A 20603-nucleotide genomic window follows, 5' to 3' on the forward strand; every position below is an offset into this window, starting at 1 on the left:
ATTTTCAATAATTTTCCTTTATTGTTCGGACTCTGGCGCTCACAAACCCATTTGGTAGAGGATGGTAAAGCACTGGTCACCATCTGCTTGACGCAAGTAAGGGCATGTAAGGTCAATGATACTTTGTTGACGAATTCCCGCACATGATCATTTATTTGAGCATCAATACATGAATGCCTTCTTATGAGCTCAAAAAGAAACCGAGCAACACAGGAAGCGTCTTTGTTTTTAAGTGGTTTGGCTTCTGTCCACTTTGAAAAAGTAGTCAATGGCCATAAACATGAGCTTGAATCCATCGCTTCTGGGACACAGCATATATCAACACCAATTTGTTTTATGACGCCATTTGGAACAGATACAGAGCGCAATTTTGGTGCCTCAGCTGACAGGTTTTGTTTTGGGTAATTTTTGACACTGGAGCACATGATTTTCACATAAGCAGACACACCAGCTTCAATGTCAACGCTTATTTTTACACTTGTTCGAAGATTCTGTACTTTCCCAGAACCTTCATGAATTTCTTTGATGATACCAGTTTACTTCTTTTTTCATTCCACAAAACTTGCACCTGTAGCGGGTCGCAATATCTCTGTTTCCTTCTGTAGAATAATTTGTTATTGATAATACAGAATGACTCGCATGCACGACGAAATTTTTTTCCTTTATCCGCCATGCCATCAGGATAGGAATGGTGGCTTAGGAAACTGAAAACATTTTCAAATGAATAATGCTGGCTCCGACGTTCGTCCATGCCCTTACTCGTGGGTGAATCGAAAATTACATCAGCCATCTAACCAGCAAACAGGAAAATGCCCCCACCACTGTTCTATCTCGAAATGCATAGTGTTTAAACATTACCAGCATTTAAGCTAAAACAGTCAAAGAACACAGGATGATTGTACAACTGAGAAAAAAACAAAACAATTACCGGATATAAAACAAGAATGGCAACAGTCATTGTCTGGTTAGCAACCAATGAAACAAACTGTCAAGCGTTTAAAATAAACTACAGTAAAACAGGTTAGAGAGAGAGAGAGAGAGATGAGAGAGAGAGAGAGAGACTGTTTTTCGAATAAAAAAATAAATTTATATTTAGCTTCCGGTATCGATGCGTTCCTTGTATTCAAAAGTTAAACGCCATTTTGATAAATAATTAATCAATAAAACTACAAACGCCAGTATTCTCAATTAGATATGAATCCTCCATTACCCGTCAAACACAAGCAGCCATCAGTTGAAGTGTAAAACCTTAAGGGAGCCAAAACTGTTTTCAGAACGAACTAAAAGAAGAAGAAGAGAGTTCTCTTTTTGATCTCTGCTATTGTTTGCCGAATAGCTTTACTTAGCCTATGTTGGGCATGTGTGTTTTGTAAGGGTGTAAGGCAGCTTTCAATCTGTGCTGACGCTTTGTCTGATTCCCATCGTAGACACACTAGCCGTGTGTGTTGATGCACGGATGTATGTTTGTGTGTGTATGTTATATATGTTTGTTTGTTATGCTTTTTTTTGTGGAGAGGGGACCGTGAGGAGGGAATATAAACTTCTCGTGTGTATTGATGTATGGATGTATATATATATATATATATATATATTATATATATATATATATATATATATATATAAAATATATATATATGTGTGTGTGTGTGTGTGTGTGTGTGTGTGTAATATATTATGCTTTTTTAGGTGTGGGGAGGTCGGGTGGCCGGGGAAGTTCAAGGAACAGTGAGGAACACCATTTAGTGACGCCGAATACAGCTGCACCAATACATAAACTTGCATGCATATATATATAAACTGTATGTTTTTGGGGGGAGGGGCTTGGGAAGTACAGTGGACAATGATAAATACCATTCCGTGAAGCTGAATACAACTGCACCAACATATAAATTCAATCGTCCCTAGTACGGACATCGGACGCAGTATTGCTTCTGCCCTCGTTACTGGCGTGTCGTTTGTCACTTCAACATTTATTGCATCAGCTAAATCTCCTCCCGAGATAGTTATGTTTGCTTGCTTCGCCCTGTCAACAACAGACATCCCCGGCCGGGATCCGCCGCTGCCATGGGTCGATGGGACAAAAACAAAAAACGTGCGGAGAGCCTGCTTCTTTCTTCCTGTCGGTTTGTGATTGTCACTCTTATCTATGGGTTGGGAATGCCACTGCATTTGGTTGATTACATATATGTGTGTGTGTGTCTGTGCTACAAATGGTCTTTTAATAGTCAATTCGCTCTACCTTGGAAATAATATATATTCATATATGTTAACCGAAGGCGAATTTTTTTAGTTGATAAGTTAGACGTCTCTAGGGACCGAACCATCGAATAGACAAGAACTCAAGACTGCAGTGTCGCCTTCAGACACACGACCCACAAGGGAGGTATAAGTTGATACCGCATCAAACCTACATATCACTGTCAAAACCCAGGTATTTGGAATTAGAATAGACTTACTACCATATATATATATATATATATATATATATATATATATATATATATATATATATATATAACATATATATTATATATAAAATATTTGTGTGCAAATGAATGAATGGAATTTGTTTATAATCTAAAGATCTAAAATTGACGTAGCACCATAAATCTAAACCTACGTCAAAGAAAAGCTTATAAGAAACTGAAATAGAATTTTCTTACCTTTTGAAATTAAACAAGGGGTGATCCGATCTTCAGCTTACCCGGATTTTCCCGTCTCGCATAAGTTGTAAACATTATATTCCTAACTTAAACGTCAATTCAAACATAGAGCCTTGTTTCACCGACGAAGATTAGAGTCAACTTGCTATATCTTATTAGAAATATTTTTTTCTGTGCTGTTTAAACATGACCATTATTTATTTTTCAAATTTTCATTCTAACAAATAAAAAAATCATAATATCCTACCATAAAATTCCTGTATCTAACTCAACGCAAAACACCTTTTTCAGACCTATTTAGCCTTTTTCATGGACCTTTCCTACAAGTTTGTAGGCTTAATCCCTAGTAAACGATTATCGCTATTACAATGACACTAGCAGACAAGCATATAGGTAACCTGAGTTATTATTTTGGAAACTATTTGTCAAAAAATATTCGTGTTTTCCACTAAGTTAACCAATTGCTAAACCATTATAATAATTAACAGGAAAAGACTATAGTAGTAAAAGAACCTCTCATATAATCGGCAAAATTATATTCTAACATCATTTGTTTTTAGGGTCGTTAACAAGAAAAAAAGAAATATTCCGGTCACTCGATTAGCAATCGGGACCGTTCGTCTGTAACAGCGAGAGTCATTCGTCATTCGTCCATCAGGCCGAGGTGATTCGTCAGTCGTTTAGCACTGCGAGATAATTCGTCAGTCATTTATGATCATGAGATTACTCACCAATCACATAGCACCACGAGATAATTTGAAAGTCATTTACAAGCATGAGATGTCAGCTATTAAGCAGCATGAGATCATTTATCAGCCGTTTCTGAGCACGAGATAATTCACCAGTCATTTAGCAGCACAGGATACTTTGTCAGTGGCTTAGCAGCACGTGATAATTCGTCAGTAATTTGGCAGCACGAGATAATTCGTCAGTCATTTTAGTAGGCGCGAGATAATTCGTCAGTCATTTACAGCACGAGATAAATTTGTCAGTCGTTTATCACCACGAGATAATTCGTCAGTCATTTTAAGTAGCGCAAGATAATTCGTTAGTCATTTTAGCAGCATGAGTATAATTCGTCAGTTGTTTAGCAGCAAGAGATAAATCGTCAGTCACTTTAGCAGCACGAGAGGAATTCGTGAGTCGCTTAGCAGTACGAAGATAATCGACGACGACTTCAGCATCGATGTGGATTGTGTGGGTGAAGACAGGCGACGCTGCCTTGACGATTTGATTCACTTCCGGTCCTAAGTCGTCGAGGACCATCTGGTAGAGGTCAGCGTGGTACTGTTGGTGACATATAGAAATCAAAGATAGTTAGGGAAATGTTTCTGTTATTATAAACATGATTTCACTGTCATCATGAAACGCATAATGAGGTATGATGGTGAAGTATTAAAAATTATAAGGAAAATAGCTCCATTATGTCTTCACTGTTTTAAAACGACTCATTACCACTTCATAATTTATAGAAGAATTCATTAATCCCTATATATGTCTTCGGCATCCTTAACAGTTAGATTATTCAAACTTTATTAAGTTTTTATAGATGCAATAGGCACATTTTATAAATGCATTCATTAAACCTTATATATCATCGGCATCTAACAGTAAGATGATGTTAACCTATAGTAAGTTTTTATAGATGCAATACACAATGGTCACAATTCATAGAAGCATACATTAGTCGTTATGTATCTTTGGACACCTTTAACAGATAGATGATTTAATCTATATTAAGTTTTATAGAAGCAATATACAATAGACATGATTAATAGTAAAAGCATACATTAATTGTTATATATCGACAGGCATCCTTAACAGTTAGAATATGTGACCTGCAGTGTGATTTTGTATGTGCAATAATCATAATGGAGAAGCCACACTTCACCTTTTCGGGGTCTTCCTGATTCATGGAGAAGGCCTGAGATATTTCCGTGCATTCCAGGACACACGTCCTCTGGGGAGTCACCAGCACCAGCGGCTGTCCCACCTGCGAGTTGGAATAGAAAATCATTGGGCGCGTGAACCTTTCACTCGGATTTCAATATCAATATCAAGTGAAATATTTCTCTCTCTCTCTCTCTCTCTCTCTCCTCTCTCTCTCCTCTTCTCTCTCCTCTCTCAAAAAAAAGAAGATCATTCTCTCTCTGAAAGAAAAGAAGTTTCTCTCTCTCTCTCTCTCTCTCTCTCTCTCTCTCTCTCTCAAAAGGAGAACATTCTCTCTCTGAAAGAGAGAAGTTTCTCTCTCTCTCTCTCTCTCTCTCTCTCTCTCTCTCCTCTCTCTCTCTCTCTCTCTCTATACTGACCTGGCTCTCATCAGAGACCAGTTTCTTAGTCTTCATCTGGAAAGAGAGTTATTCTGTCCAGCCAAGAGGGTTCCAGCGACTCCAGGCGAAGTTGATAGGCGGGGCCACCAGGGCCATGCAGCGACAGGTGTTGTTCAGTAGGGCGGTGTTTGGATGGTAGTCCGATCTATATAGCAGTAAACTGTCTCGATCGGGGAATAGATTGATGCCGTAAAAACTGCAGGGTCGGAAAACGTTGAGATACAGTCAAAGTTCTGCTCAGATTCCATTGTATTCTTTCTTAAGTGGGACCAAGGATGCGATTTTCTGAGAAGATAGGAATTAGGATACATTCAAGTTCTGAAGTCTCCACTGAACTAGTTTCTTTCTGAAGTGGTACCACGTGATGAGTTTTTCCTGACAAGAAAAAAATTTTGCTAAGATTCCACTAAATTGGTTTGTATTAAGTGCTGCCAAGGCTGCAGTTTGCTGAAGGGAAGATGGAATTTGGATACAGTCAAGTTCTGCTAAGATTCCACTGAACTGCACTGTTTCTTTCTGAAGCGGTGCCAAGGATGCGATTTTCTGAGATGAATAACTGTCTACCTCTGGAAAATGTTGGTAGAAAATTGAACTAGTAATATGAAGGGGCAGGTACATTTAACAATATCGCAAAAATACCAAAAACTTGGAGCAGCAAGTATGAAAACTATTAAAAAGATGGCATATTTTTCTGTAACAAGGATTGAATGAAATCTTGTCTAGCTGGGGAATGTTCCAGGATAATCTAAGATTAACCTCTGCCTCGATGTTTACAGTCAAATAAGCTACACCCTTTGGGTGGCCTGCCTTGATATTTTGCCAAAATGATCTTGGAAAGGGGGACTAGAGAAAAATCAAAAGAAAATTATGAAGTAAAAGGGAATAGACTATGATCTATTGGAATAAGTTTCGTTTCTTGTTTTCTAACTGAAATTCACTGGAATCTTTCTCAAATATAATAAAATAAAATGGGAGAGAGAAAATTCTGTTTATGCAAATCCTTGAATGACGATACAAGAAATTAACCAGAGAGCTTCATGTCAAGAGTGATGGGAAAAGAAAAAAAAAAGAGTACATAAGAATGAGAGGAATTTCCAGCACAACAAAACCTATTTCTTTACTATTTATTCCATCCAATGAAACTGTTACAATGGACTTACATTAATGAGAGTCTTCGGCTTCCATTGTTTGTTGTATAGGTGTGAAAGGGCACTGCGGGCGCCATCTTGAAGGTTCGACAGTTGAACGTTTCCTTCCTGTATGACACAAGAAAGTAAATCTGACAGTAAACGCAAATTCTTTAACTCTTATTTTCGATATATATATATATATATATATATATATTATATATATATATATATATATATATACATATATATATATTATATTACTATTATATATATATATATATAATATATATATATATATATATATACATTATATATATATTCAATTGTATTCCACACAGGAAATTGAAAATGGTTATCTCAGAAAATGCTCCAAGAAGAGGTCCATTGGAGGACGAAATTGTTGGGCATTTCTGAGATAAACCATTTTCATTTCCTATATGGAATACAATTGAATTTACATATCTTCGTGCCTAAGAAGATTACCAGTACTGTATGTATATATATATATATATATATATATATATATATATATATATATATATATTGTGACGTTTATAGATCGTTCGTCTACCCCGCAATTAATTAATTAATTTTGATTTGGAATACGGCAGCCATTTCTTTAGAATATCAGCTGATTTTTAGGAAACGCGGGAACCAAAACCCGCCAGCCAGAGAGGGGATTCCCCAGATTGCCCAGTTGGGGGAAAAGTGTCTTTTGTCAGCTTTAGGGACGTATCTCAAAGGAAAAAGGATGTTAGGCAGAATTGGTACTTCTTAGACCTATAACTTAAGCTCTCTTTCCTGTGACCCCTCTGCTGGCTGTTATGCTTGTTTTCCAGGATTTGGATTTGCCTTGATCGTGGGGGTTAAGCTGACTTCCAACCCCCAAGCAACCACCTGAATTCTGCCTCAGTCGGCTGCGAGACGTGATCTCGGACAGAGTCAAATTACCTGCCTTCCTGTTAGGCCTATCCCAGGGTGTGAGTGGCGCGCCGATGACCCAGGCCTCAGACAAAGGGGGGGGGGGCCCATGCTTTTCTACAAAAGAGCCACATTTTCTACAAAGGCCCACACTGAACACGACCATCCAGGTACGTCTTGTGAACAGCATATTGCCAGTCTCTCCCTTATCACCTATTAGCATTTTGATCCATCATTCTCCCCAATTTCAAATTTCCAGCAACAAAAGGAATTCACGTTTGTTCATTTTTTTCCCTCTCACTGCCTCATGGCCGCATGCTTCCCCTTGTGTGATCGTCCAGACAATGGAGTCATTGCATACTTCAGTGAAACTTAAAAGTTCCTTCTCCCCAGTATTAGAGAAATTAATTAATCAAGCAAGAAGTCATTTTTTTCTTTTTATCTTCGTTTAATCTGGGATTCTTTTCCAGATTCCATGAGTCACGTGCCGTCTCTCTGCCCGCAAGTGCATTACCCCAATTGAATGAAAATCAGCTTGAATTGAATGAGAGATTATAAGCCCCAACGTGGGGGCCAATCATCATTTACCTTTTCTCCAGGCCAGCACGGCCCGTTTTTTGTAAATAAATAGCTGTAAAGTTACGAGCTGAGTTTCTGGCGACCTTTTCCTCTAAGGAAATTATCAATAATAATCAATTTTTATGGTAAGTTCAATTATTTCAACTTGTCTTCCTTCAATATTTCCGTTTTACGTATCTAGCCTATCTCAAGGCCAGCTAAATACGTAACAATATATATATATATATATATCATATATATATGATTATATATTTATATATATATATTTATATAAATATATATCTATATATTATTTATATAATTTATATATATTATATATATATATATATATACATATATATATATATATATATATATATATATATATATATCATATATTATATATATATATATATATATATATATAATATTTCATTTATATATATATCTATATATTATTTATTTAATAAATATTTATAATTATATATTAGGATTATTATTATAGATATATATATATATATATAAAGCATACGGCCACGAAAAATTGGCACAATAGAGCGCTAGATCTTTTGTCTTTAAGGCATTTTTAAGTACATAAATGTACACTCGACAAGAAAACTGAAGATACAGTTTTCATTAGCTTTTGTTCATCCAATCTCCCATTTGTTTTTACTGAAAAGACATAATATCGCTAAATTTACTCTAGAATATGTAAATATACTGCAAATTATATCAATAAGTTAAAACTGCGAACACAAAACCGTTCAGATACTTAAAAGCCCACTATATATGTCCGAAGTAATTGGAATTGCTCTGATGGATTCGTTCATAGAGATCAGGTAGATAGAATGTGAATTTCTGATTTTAGTACTATGTATCACGACGACAATATTTACTGTTTTGCTTCATGAACGGGATATATTGCATCATCGTAAGTGGTGAATGTAATTATTTTAGTTTCTACAAACTTATGTTTGTATTCCAAAGCGATTAAAGTTAGCTGACGTTAATGGCACTCAATGTTGCGACGGCTAAGGTAGGTTGAACAAATCTAGTTGCATCCGCAAGAGCGTTTTCTATGATGTGAGGAGGAGCCCTAGAACTTAGAGCGGGAAGCGCAAGTCACTGGATACTGGCTAACGTAACGGATTTCACATTTTGATTACTTTGACGTTGACATGGATCGAATGCTAGTTGCTGTTTACAAAAGTTTACTGTCTCTAACACATAAATCTTAACCAAGGTTAAAGTAGCAATGTCAAGCTCAAAGATTTTTCTGGCTATATGCTCCCATTACAGAGCAGTTCGTAGTATAGCCCTACAGCCCTACACTACTGCATGTTTTGCCGCGAGGCTGAAAAATCTCCCACGATATAAAACTTTAATTGCCTGTGCAATACATATTGAGTTGTTTGTGGTAATAATTATTTTTACTTAATTCACAGCGTTTTTTCGTGAATGATTTGTGGATGAAACCCGATTTTCAATAGTAAAGACTAAAATTTTCCACGTCTTTTTACAACATCGTTTGAAATGCTAAGACGGCAACTGTCGAATGTAATCTATGTAATGAATTTCTTAGAGAATTAGCTTGAATATTATGATCCTTCAAATTTGATCTAGCATAGTGCAGCACGATCTTGGCAGTCGTATCATATCGCCCAAGCATAGGCCTATCGATAGAGATACTTTTTAAAATTTATTATATTTTCTTCTGCCTTTCCCCCGTCACAAGTCCGTCACCAGTACTATAATTCTCTCTCTCTCTCTCTCTCTCCTCTCTCTCTCTCTCTCTCCAATTCTAAAACATACTTTAAAAATATATATATTACCACTCAATCACCCAAAGAAAATATAATGAAAAATTAAGTAGTTATAAAATGGTCCTAAGCTTTCACAGTAGCAGATTTTGCTCCTTCTCTCTCTCTCTCTCTCTCTCTCTCTCTCTCTCTCTCTCACTCTCTCTCTCTCTCTCGCCACTTTTAAAACACATTTGAAAAAATATTATCACTCAATCTCTCAAAGTAAATATAATGAATTATATAAGTATCTATAGATAGCCCTATGCTTGCGCTCGCTGCTCTCTTCTTCCTTCCTATATTCCAAGTGCTCTCTCTACTCTATCTCCTCTCATCGCTATCCTCTCTCTCACTCTCTCTCTCTCCACTTTTGAAACATATGAAAAAACAAAAATATTATCATTAATCTCTCAAATTAAAAATAATGAATTAAGCATCCTCTATCGATAGGCCTATGCTTGCGCGCGCTCTCTCTCTATCGTCATAATATTTCATTCTTTACTGTATTGTTCCTCACGATTTCCACAAGTACTGCCCAAATTTTAAAAACCCTCTCTCTCATTGTTTAAGAGACGTCTTTAATTATGTATGAATTTTTACGTCAGTTTAGTGTCAAACATTACTTATCAATAACGTTTCACAGTAGGTTTTAAAAAAAGGATGATCGATATTCTACCCTGAATTGACGTTACCAAACCAACATTAACGAATAACATAGAGCCTGTTTCTACATTCAAGTATAAATGATTATAGGACCTCAACAGAATCTTTATGGTGTAAAGTTGATGGAAATCTAGAAAGCAACAAACGCTATGATTTTGAAGCTCCGCCCCCCCCCTTTCAAGAGTTGCCAGGTGTGGCATTATTGAACAGTATATGTCCGAAGATTTAAAAAAAACTGTATCTTAACTTTCCTTGCCGAGTGTACTCCACTTATATTTCATGTCACATTCTTATTCCCGGGATGGGAGCTTTTTAAAAAACACTATTATGTGCATATATATATAAAGTATATACGTGTCATTCAAATGCGTCTGTGCCCGAACAATCTTTATGTAATCCCTTGTACAGTAAGTTCAAAACTGAAGCGACAAATTTCAGAGAATTTCGTTCGAAATTCACTAACTGGCAACTACAACTCGTAGCTGAAAAATATATATTTTTTCTACAGTGAAAGCTCTATCAAGCAAAATAAAGCTAACATTTGATGCACAAATATCAAATCTATGATATTTATAACAATCATAAGAAAAAATTATGTTAATAGTAATTATTTTAAAATTTTGTATAGCAATTACTTCAAACTATAGAAACGAAACAATTTGAAATTCTCGTTCAACACAGGATTACCAACATTACCAATGTATATTTCGAGCAATGTGGAAACAAATATTTAATATTTATAGTGTATTATCAATTATTTTAGCGAAGATGCATAAAACCATGCAAGTATCAATAGAATGTGAAGGGAAAATCTCCGCGACATTAAACATAATCAACCATGAATGCACCTAGATTCAATGGAGAAGTGTAGGGTGGTTGGTAGTTCTGATTCTAGCTTCTAGGACCGAGCATAAAACACCATCTTCGAGAAAGGCTCTAACCTCTGCTGCTACCTTCAGGTGACTAGGGCCTAGTTTCGGGCATTGCAAGGCTTACAATGCAGGGCCACTGTCTGTTATTAAGGCAAAGATAGAACCTTCAGGACCGACACCAGGACCTGCCCTTGCACCTGGGAAACAGACTCGCTATATAAAAAATAAGAAAGTCGGTCGCAAGCAACCAGAACACCCGTAAAATCACCATCTGGTTAAGTAGGGAGACGACAGACCCCAACCACCCCTTCCCCCCTCTACCTCTACCTCTACCTCTACCCACAATACTAACTCCACCTTTTCACTTCAACCTATCACCTCAAAATCTTCGAATCATATCCCAACCGTGAAATTTAAGACTGAATTTGCGTAAGTTGGCGTATCATAAGGGAGTGATATCACCCATTCATATTTCCATGACAACCAGTAATCAGTTCGATCCAGTCAAGTATTATTGCATAACAGAAATTTATGAGTTTTTTGGGGATATATATATATTAATATATATATATATATATATATATATATATATATATATATATATATATAAAGAAGCAACACCCGAGCATGACCAATAGGCCTAGTGCTCGATTCTTAAACAGACCACCTCGGTTATTCCTGATAGATAAAAACGTCCTGAGAGAGAGAGAGAGAGAGAGAGAGGAGAGAGAGAGAGAGAGCATAACAGGGGATACTCGAATTAAAATAATGCTCGCCAAGCATATTCACACTCCGATCGTATGGACAACAATAGTCTCACTTATGCACTGAAAAAAAAAAAGGTGGAGACCTACGAAAATACTTGTTTGGTGCGACCCTGAACCCAATTCCGCATGCAAATATTTGCACTATCGAGAAATTCCATGAAATTATTAACTAACAAGCTGGAAAACTATATTTCCTTGATTCTTGAAATAGGCCTAACCATGTAACGAACGCTAAACGTGCACATAACTTGGATTTAGTTTTTTTTTTTTTTTTTTTTTTTGACAACCAACTTGTCTTATTTATATTTCATTTAATCAAATGCTAAACTTCTCTGTGCTTTATCAAAAGAAATCATAATAACTTTCGATATAACGCTATAAAAGTAGAAAGTTAATTTACAAATATTAGGCCAATGCTTATGCACACGGTTCCATGCTGCCACTCTATGGTGAAACACTTCATATCACACTTTGGAAGCGCAGATGTTTCTTTGGGGAAATTCTTTTTTTTCTATTAATAAAACAATTACTGGAAAAAAAACTAAAATTGATCATTCACTGGGGAAATACTTTGTGCGCTTATACAGTTAATCACTGATACGTATTATCAGGTAAATAGGATGACAATAATTGGAATAAAATATACTAACTGGCAAACCCCATGAGTTTCTATAGAAGTACGATCAATTCTGAGATTTGTCGCTTCACTTCTGGAACTTACTGTACAGCAGTTAATCAAACCCTAACCAGCAACGACACCTTCCATGATCCTACCATGATCGTAAACTCCGCCTGGAACGACAGCTGCACTGAGAGTGAGGAAACGGCGTCGGTTCCCCTCGGTTTCAATTCCCAGCTCTGGGAAGGGCAGGTTTGCGTAGCGGTTCATCGCTAGAACCCATGACGCCTAGGCGAGTGGTGCGGAACTCAAACAAAAAGATTTAAGGGGGGAATGTTGGTATAGCGATTACAGATACTTCAAAATTACAAAAGGAAAACGTTATTATTATCAATATGGTGTTAGACTTTCTCTTAGTGACTTTGTCTTCGTCATACCAGCTAATATTCAGAACAGGGAAATGTGTATTCACAACACAAAACAGGAATTTTCAAAGGTTGACACGATGTCCATTCACAAACCCTCTCTCTCTCTCTTCACCCACCTGCATAACACACTGTTCTTCGTTGTTTACTTTCATCCTGAAAGTAGACATTTGTCCAGTACCGATTCACTTCGTCCCACAGGACCATCAAGGGAGGCTCAACCAAAAGGCAGAATCAGGTAGTCTGTTAGGAGAGAGAGGGAGAGAAAGACTGTTATGTAAGATGCATTCCGTATGTCTATCGGTGTAGTTAGCTTTCTGTCTGCCTGTCTGTACCTCTGGTTGTCTAATGTTTTCTGTGAATATGCGAACGAAGCTTTAGAATATATATATATATATATATATATATATATATATATATATATATATATATATATATATATATATTGCTCGTAAGTTCCGGAATATCAACAGCCTTGCTTAAAAATTCCCTACACAATTGCGAGAGTTTAAATGGCATCATTTCAATTTACTCACACACTTGGAGCTGAAAGTACCTAGACATAATAATATGTCAAAAACAGTTCCCGATCAAAATAAAACTCAACAGTTTCAAGCGGGAGTAATGAATTCATTTTCCAGCCTCTCTCTTGCCTGCTGAAGTTTTTACAAATACTTATAACATTAGCTTTTACGCAGAATTGAATTTCGTCAAGAATATGTACCAGAGGTCGTAAATTTTCGTCTTATTTCTAATATACAATTGTACAGTGGAGAGTCCTTCGCAAGGGTACTGGAGGTGCAAGAAATAAGATAGGGTTCATATTCTAATTTGGAGAGCAAATTCATTGTTAATCGCCGAATCTCAGTGTTAGAACTTCTTTAGTGCGTGCGTATTTCATAACAAAAGTAAATTAGACAAGTGATATTTCAGAAACATCAGATGACGATAGGATATAGTGATTAAGAGGCAAGGGACAGATTAAGCTAGCTAAAATAAGATCACAGCCTCTCTCCTATCCTGGTGTCAAGATATCCTGTCGATCAAAAAGGGAATAGATTCTGCCTTAACAACGCCCAGTTCAAAAGTTACAGAATTAAAAACTGAACCATTTTTCGTAAGGCATTTCTTGGTGAATGTATGGCTAAAAGAGGGCACAAAATATTAACACAGATCAAAGGTTATTTTGAAATTGAAATGTGGTCAAAACCTTCGTGAAACTAATGATTCATGTTTTGTCGTCTTGCGAAAAAAGTATAAGCTGTGAATAGTGTTGCTTCCATACTTTGAATGCCTTGATATAGGCTGTTAAAACATCCACTTACTGAAAAACTGACTGCATTGCCAAAACCTTTATACTAAAAAAAAAAAAACGTGTTTTGTAATTTCGCTTATGGGTATTTCTCAGTTACATACTTTATTGTGATGAGGAGTAATTTCTGAAGTTTCCTTCTCCAGCTGGCCTCATTTCTTGCTCAACGGCCTCAGGATCACGTCTCCTTTGGCTGCTTCTTCCCGGATGAATTTGGAGGGTTATATTTGGCTTGCCAGTGAATACGGGACACGCTGCAAACTTCTTCAACTGCAAGAGAAATTAGTATGGTTAACCATCTCTCATTTCTTGCGTGAAATTCACTCCTTGCGGCCTATGGCTCAGGATATTCGGTCACAATTGCTATAAAAAAAAAAATACTTGCGTGATGGTGCAGTCCACTAGAACTCTTGGTTGAGGAGGCACCTCCAGTAAGTCGATTGTGTATATACCTCCTTGGACGCGGTGCTTTCTCAAATTCAACTCCCCTGGGGCTGTGTCTGTGAGGTGAGGGGACTTGGGTTTTGGTGGGGCAGCTGGAGGCGCTCTCCTGGTAAGAAAAAACAAAGTTAACCAAGGTGTCATCGGAAATCCAACCCTAATCATTTTAAAAAAACAAAAAAAAAGGCGGAAATGTCGTTGGTTTAAAAAATTATAATTAGCCCATTATACCACGTGAACACAAAAGTACTACAAATGACTGGAACTTTCAGAAGTTGTATCCTGTTTACTTATTTACTTATTGTTCTTTTGAAAACATAATGCTTATATTTGAACAAGTTTATTTATTTTTAAGCACATGATACTCTTAGGCTGAAGTCACATAAAAATTCTACAGTGTGAACGCTACGCAATAGTGTCAAAATATAAATAAAATTAGAAAAAGAAAACTGTCTCTGTACTTACCCATATTGTCCTTTCCATCGCCTTCCTGAAGGAAGTTGAAGCAGATAGAGATCGAAATGGCACTGAAATTATTAGGCTAATGTCCGTGTGGTTTGGTGTGAGTGTATGTGTGCACGCAAAGGTCTAGCTTGCTTCTGCTAAAGACAGAAACGGCACAGGGAATTTTTTATCATTATTACCTATCTCCCTAGAATTCTATTACGGGCCTGCTTTTCAAGATAAATTTTATAACACGAAAGAACTTTTATTTTTATATTCAGGCTCAATTATTAAACTTCATCTACAGTCTTCATTGTTTACATTTCCAAGTCAGAGGTCGAGTAGGAGAGTTAATGGTCCATAACAGTTATCATCGTTTCCTTTAATTCCCCTATCAGTATCATCATCAAATAATTTGCCTTGGATATAATCTTTTCTTATTCTTGTGAGCTGTGCAATATATTCTTGTACGAATGTATTCATTAATATTTCTTTTAGAGTTGATTCTTGATGCTTTTACTGTTCCCTCAGCATTCAACTATAATTCCTTTCTTATTTAATAATAATATAATAATAATAATAATAATAATAATAATAATAATAATAATTTCAGTCCAAGATATTAATTGGCAACGAAATAACTGAGGACTTTATACTATCAATTAATAATAATACTAATATTATTATTAAGATGATACACCTTCTTCCCATACAGACAGCGTCAGTGACCACAGTTGAGTGACACCAGTCTGACATGGCTCAATCGATCAATCAATCCCTAACTTACCGCCTCCTGGATTGATCCTCTGGGGGAGGTGGGTCCTCTTCGGGAATGTCTTCCTCTGCGGATGGATGAAGAAGAGAATGACGACAAAAGATTTCCGCGCCATATCTGATATTCAACATCTTTAAAACGTCCATTTCTTTCATTCCTTTCGCTAATTATTGCGTTTCTGTTCAAGTATTAATGACTTGTCTCTTTTGTTGTTCTGTCTGCATACTTACTTTCATTACTATTCTTTTCCGTGCGTTTAATCATCTTTATTGCCCAGTTATTCTTGAAAGAGGACGTCATCATTCATGCTGTGGAACAGCCCTCCTGATAATGCCGTGCAAATTGGTACTTCAGAAGTTCTAGCGAAGATGCAATGCATTGCCACCCTCGTAGTTATCCTTGTATTTCAATAATTTACTCATATTTTTGACTATTTATTGATTCATTTGTTAATTTTTCTGCTTTTCTCATGACTGATCTTTCTTGATTCCCCATCATCGGCCTTCTGTACACTTTTTCCGAATGAGCACCATAATAGTTTTTTGGAAGCTTGTATTTCAAGTCAATGACCCGGCCAACGGCCATACCACGGTGCAAGCACCGCTTCTCGTCCAATCAGCGGAATTAAGCAACGTTGGGTCTAGTCAGTACTTGGATGAGTTACCGCCTGGGAACACCAGATGAAATCCTGTGGAAGCGGGTAAAAATACTAGCACCGTAGATCCAGCGTGTCGTAGAAGACGAATAAAAGGATAGGCCCACCGGCAATAACTGTGGAAATCGGGCATGCGGTCGTAAAAAGCCCTTTGCCCAACAATAAAACCATGCCCGGATATGCCATTCCTTTGACAGAAGGCAGAGGAGGAGGTGCATCAGGCAACCGACCCCTCAATGATGGATAACGGTGGGAAAGAAGAAGGTTTCAAGTCAATGACCCCTGTGGTGGGCTTGTTTTGTATGAATGGGGTTTTATCTTCCTGAATAATAATATAATGATATTAATTACAAATTAAACTTACGTACGAAATCAACACATGCTTTGCCAAATCATTATTACTAGTAGGGCTCCCTGAAGGCGGTAACACGTGAAGCTTCAAGTTGAACCTTCAAAGGGTTAAAATGATTTAAATGTGAATTTATGATGTTTTAGAATTAAATCATACATGGGATGAAATTTAAAGATGTAAAGGTTTTATCTGCCGAAAGAATTTATATTTTACCTTTAATAATCTTGGAGATATTAGCATTTGAGAGGCGTTAGGGACCGGACATGCTGGGCCGCCAGAAATGAGCCCGTCTACAGGAAGACTTCGCTTTGCTCGTTATTATTATTATTATTATTAGCATTATTATTGTAGTTTATTATTATTATTATTATTATTATTATTATTAATTATTATTAGGACGTTCTTACGTAATCTAAATTTCATTGTAGTCTTCCCCAGTCATTCTTGTTATGTAGTGCATGTATAAACCGAATCTTTTTTGTTATTTCTGGTGCCTTTACTGCTAACCATTATGACTGTGTAGGATGAGTTGTTACCGATCAACATGGGCAAGAAAAAAATATATTACTATCATTATTATTTGGAAGATGAACCCTATTCTTAAGGAAGAAGCCCACAGGGGCCACAGACTTAAAATTCAAGCTTCCAACGCACACGGTGTTTTGCTCATTTGAAAGAAGTAACGGAAGGTAATAGGAAATAGAGAAAGAAGAGATCAGTTATTAGGAAAGAAAAATAGACAAACAAATTAATAAATAATCAGATAAAAATGGAAATCAGTTATAAAATGCAAAGAGAATTGTTTTAGGGCTGTTATGCATTACACCTCTGCTTGAACTTTTGAAGTTCCGATTCCACAACTTCCTCAGTAGCGAACTATAGAGAAAGTAGCAGAGGATACTTTAAGCCATGTTGAACGACTGGAACAACGCCAAACAGAACTTTAATTGATTAAATGAAGATAAATAAAAAGATTATTAAACTGACTTCTACTCATAACAAGAAAACTATCAAACGTAACCAACAACCGACTTTTAAAAGTTAAGACTCTCTCTCTCTCTCTCTCTCTCTCTCGTCTCTCTCTCTCTCTCTCTCTCTCTCTCTCTCTCTCTCTCTTTTTTTAGAAAAATCTCATTATAAAACTCATTTGGGACCCCCATAATCAATGTAAAGTAATTCGATCTCTCTCTCTCTCTCTCTCTCTCAATCGATCGATCGATCGATCGATTCATCACTACTCGAGAGGCAGTCAGAACTGGCAGCAAGACACATTACCGAGCAGTTCCCCGAGGGGCTCTGGAACGTTGGCGTGTCGAAGGTCCTGGCGAACTTGGAGTAGTGGTCGTACTCGGTCCTCATCACCCTGACGACGCACTCCATCTCGGAGAGGTCGGCCGGGAGCGTGAACGTGAACCCGAGTTCGTCTATCTGGGGAAAATCGAAAGGGGAGTAGTAGAAGTTGGCGTTCCTTTAAGCCCCGTACACACTATGCATCATGATGCTCGCAGTGTTAGATGGATGTGTTGAAAAACGACTCTTTCAACACGAAGCCGCATCACCAACGTGTTGATGGGTCAGAGCCATTTCATTAAGCATGGTACACACTATGCCATCATGTATCAGCTATGTGATGCAGTAGTGGTGTTGAATAAAATTAATAGCGGCCAAACTGTACTGCAACACTGCTCACTTGTTCTCGCAGTTCAGCTTTCAACAGCAGGATGTCCGCCGATGATGTACTTTGCCAGAGACTCTACTGTGGAGTGTAGTTGCTCTGTGTGCTGCAAATAGAAACTTTTGAGGAAGAAACGTAGAACCTTGTGGTGTAAGCAATGGCTTTCTCGGCGACCTCTGAAGGGAAGCTTCAATGAAATATTTTTGGAGCTACAAGTCGAAAATCCAACAGACTTTGAAAATTACACAAGAATGCCAATCCTTGCATTTTATAAATTGTTGGAAAAAAATTGAACCATATATTTGTAACCAGGACACCAGTTTTCAAGACAGCATATCACCAGGAGCTCGTTCTTGCAGCTGTAGGATCATATGCAAGCCTCCAATATTCAACCAGGATTTCAATACAGAGCCTTGGTCTAGTCCCTGTGTTAGTCCTTGTCCACTCAAGGGGTTTGGTGGTTGGTGGTGAGCGGACGTCCTCCCCCTCTGGAAGATGGTGCAACACTGAGCTGAGTAATGAAATGGCTCTGACCCATCAACACGTTGGTGATGCGGCTTCGTGTTGAAAAAGTCATTTTTCAACGCATCCATCTAACACTGCAAGCATCATGATGCATAGTGTGTATGGGGCTTTACTCAGCTCAGTGTTGAACCATCATTCAGAGGGGGAGGATGTCCGCTCACCACCACCCGCCAAACCCCTTGAGTGGACAAGGACTAACACAATACATTTTATTGAATTACTGAAGGAACATCCATCTGTTTGGAACATCAAATGCAAGCATTACAAGATGAGAAACATCAGGAGTACAAGCTTGGAAACCATAAAATCAGAGTTATGAGGTTTGTAAACTGTACATTGCGGAATGAAGACATTACTAAAAAGCTGCACACCCTGAAGACACAATTCTATAAGGAAATGTCTGCAATCAAAGCATCACAGAAGTCTGGAGCTGGCACGGAAGATCTCTACACTCCGAAGTTATTGTGTTTTGATGAGCTGCGTTTCCTGTAATAAAAAAATATGTGTGTACTTTGTACCTATATTTGAACCTTACTTTCAAATAATCCTCCATAAGGACATTATAGATGGCTTCACAGGTTTCGGGGATGATTAGACAAGGGCTCTGTTTTGAAATCCTGGTTGAATATCGGAGGCTTGCATACGATCCTCCAGCTGTAAGAACGAGCTCCTGGTGATATGCTGTCTCGAAAGCTGGTGTCCTGGTTACTAATATAATGGTTCAGTTTTTTTTTCCAACAATATACAAAATACAAGATTGACATTCTTGTGTAATTTTCAAAGTCTGTTGGATTTTCGACTTGTAGCTCCAAAAATATTTCATTGAAGCTTCCCTTCAGAGGTCTCCGAGAAAGCCATTGCTTACACAACAAGGTTCTATGTTTTCTTTCTTCAAAAAAAGGCTGGTCTTTTTTGCAGCACACGAGCAACTACACTCCACAGTAGAGTCTCCTGGCAAAGTACATCATCGGCAGACATCCTGCCATTGAAAGCTGAACTGCGACAACAAGCGAGCAGTGTTGCAGTACAGTTTGGCCGCTATTAATTTTTTTCAACACCACTACTGCATCACGTAGCAGATACATGATGGCATAGTGTAAACCATGCTTTAATTTGGCATCCTACTTGTGTGTGTGTGTATGTGCCACATACACTTTTACAAGCATTGAGCAATTTCAACCAAACTTGGTATAAATATAACTTAGCCTCGGGGAAAAAGTACAGTGGGGGTAAGATATCACTGGCTCCAAAGGGAGTGTTGTGGGGATGGAGGGAGGGAAGGAGTGAAAATAAAGAATATCTGAAAATGAAAAATGATATTTTAGTGTTTATCCATAGTTTCCGAGGTCGATGAGATGAATAGGGACACTCCCAATACCTTCAAATCCAAGTTCAGCCCAATAAGAATAGGGCCAAGAAGTGGTGAAATATAAAATGTCAAAAATGTTGGACAATGGAACTGAAACAACTATCTTACCTGGAAAGGGAGAGAGAGAGAGATAGTAAGAGGGAGGAGAAATGACAGAGAGTAGAGGGGGTTTGGGAGGAGAGAGAAAGAGAGTTTATTGGTTGCCATTCAGAGTTTTCCCTAGCAGCGCCGGGTTGGTCAGCTTGTATGTATATAAATAATGACAAAATCCACAAAGGAAAGTAAAACAATGGAGTACCGCTGAAAGG

General features: G+C 37.4%; 1 pseudogene; it reads right to left on the reverse strand.

The window, feature by feature from the left end:
• Nucleotides 1–6138: 6138 nt before the first annotated feature.
• Nucleotides 6139–20603, reverse strand: part of LOC135222526 (dynein axonemal intermediate chain 7 homolog) — a 39619-nt pseudogene continuing 25154 nt past the window's right edge.

Source organism: Macrobrachium nipponense, chromosome 3 (genome assembly GCF_015104395.2).
Source record: "Macrobrachium nipponense isolate FS-2020 chromosome 3, ASM1510439v2, whole genome shotgun sequence".
In the NCBI taxonomy this organism is placed as follows: Eukaryota; Metazoa; Arthropoda; class Malacostraca; order Decapoda; family Palaemonidae; genus Macrobrachium; species Macrobrachium nipponense.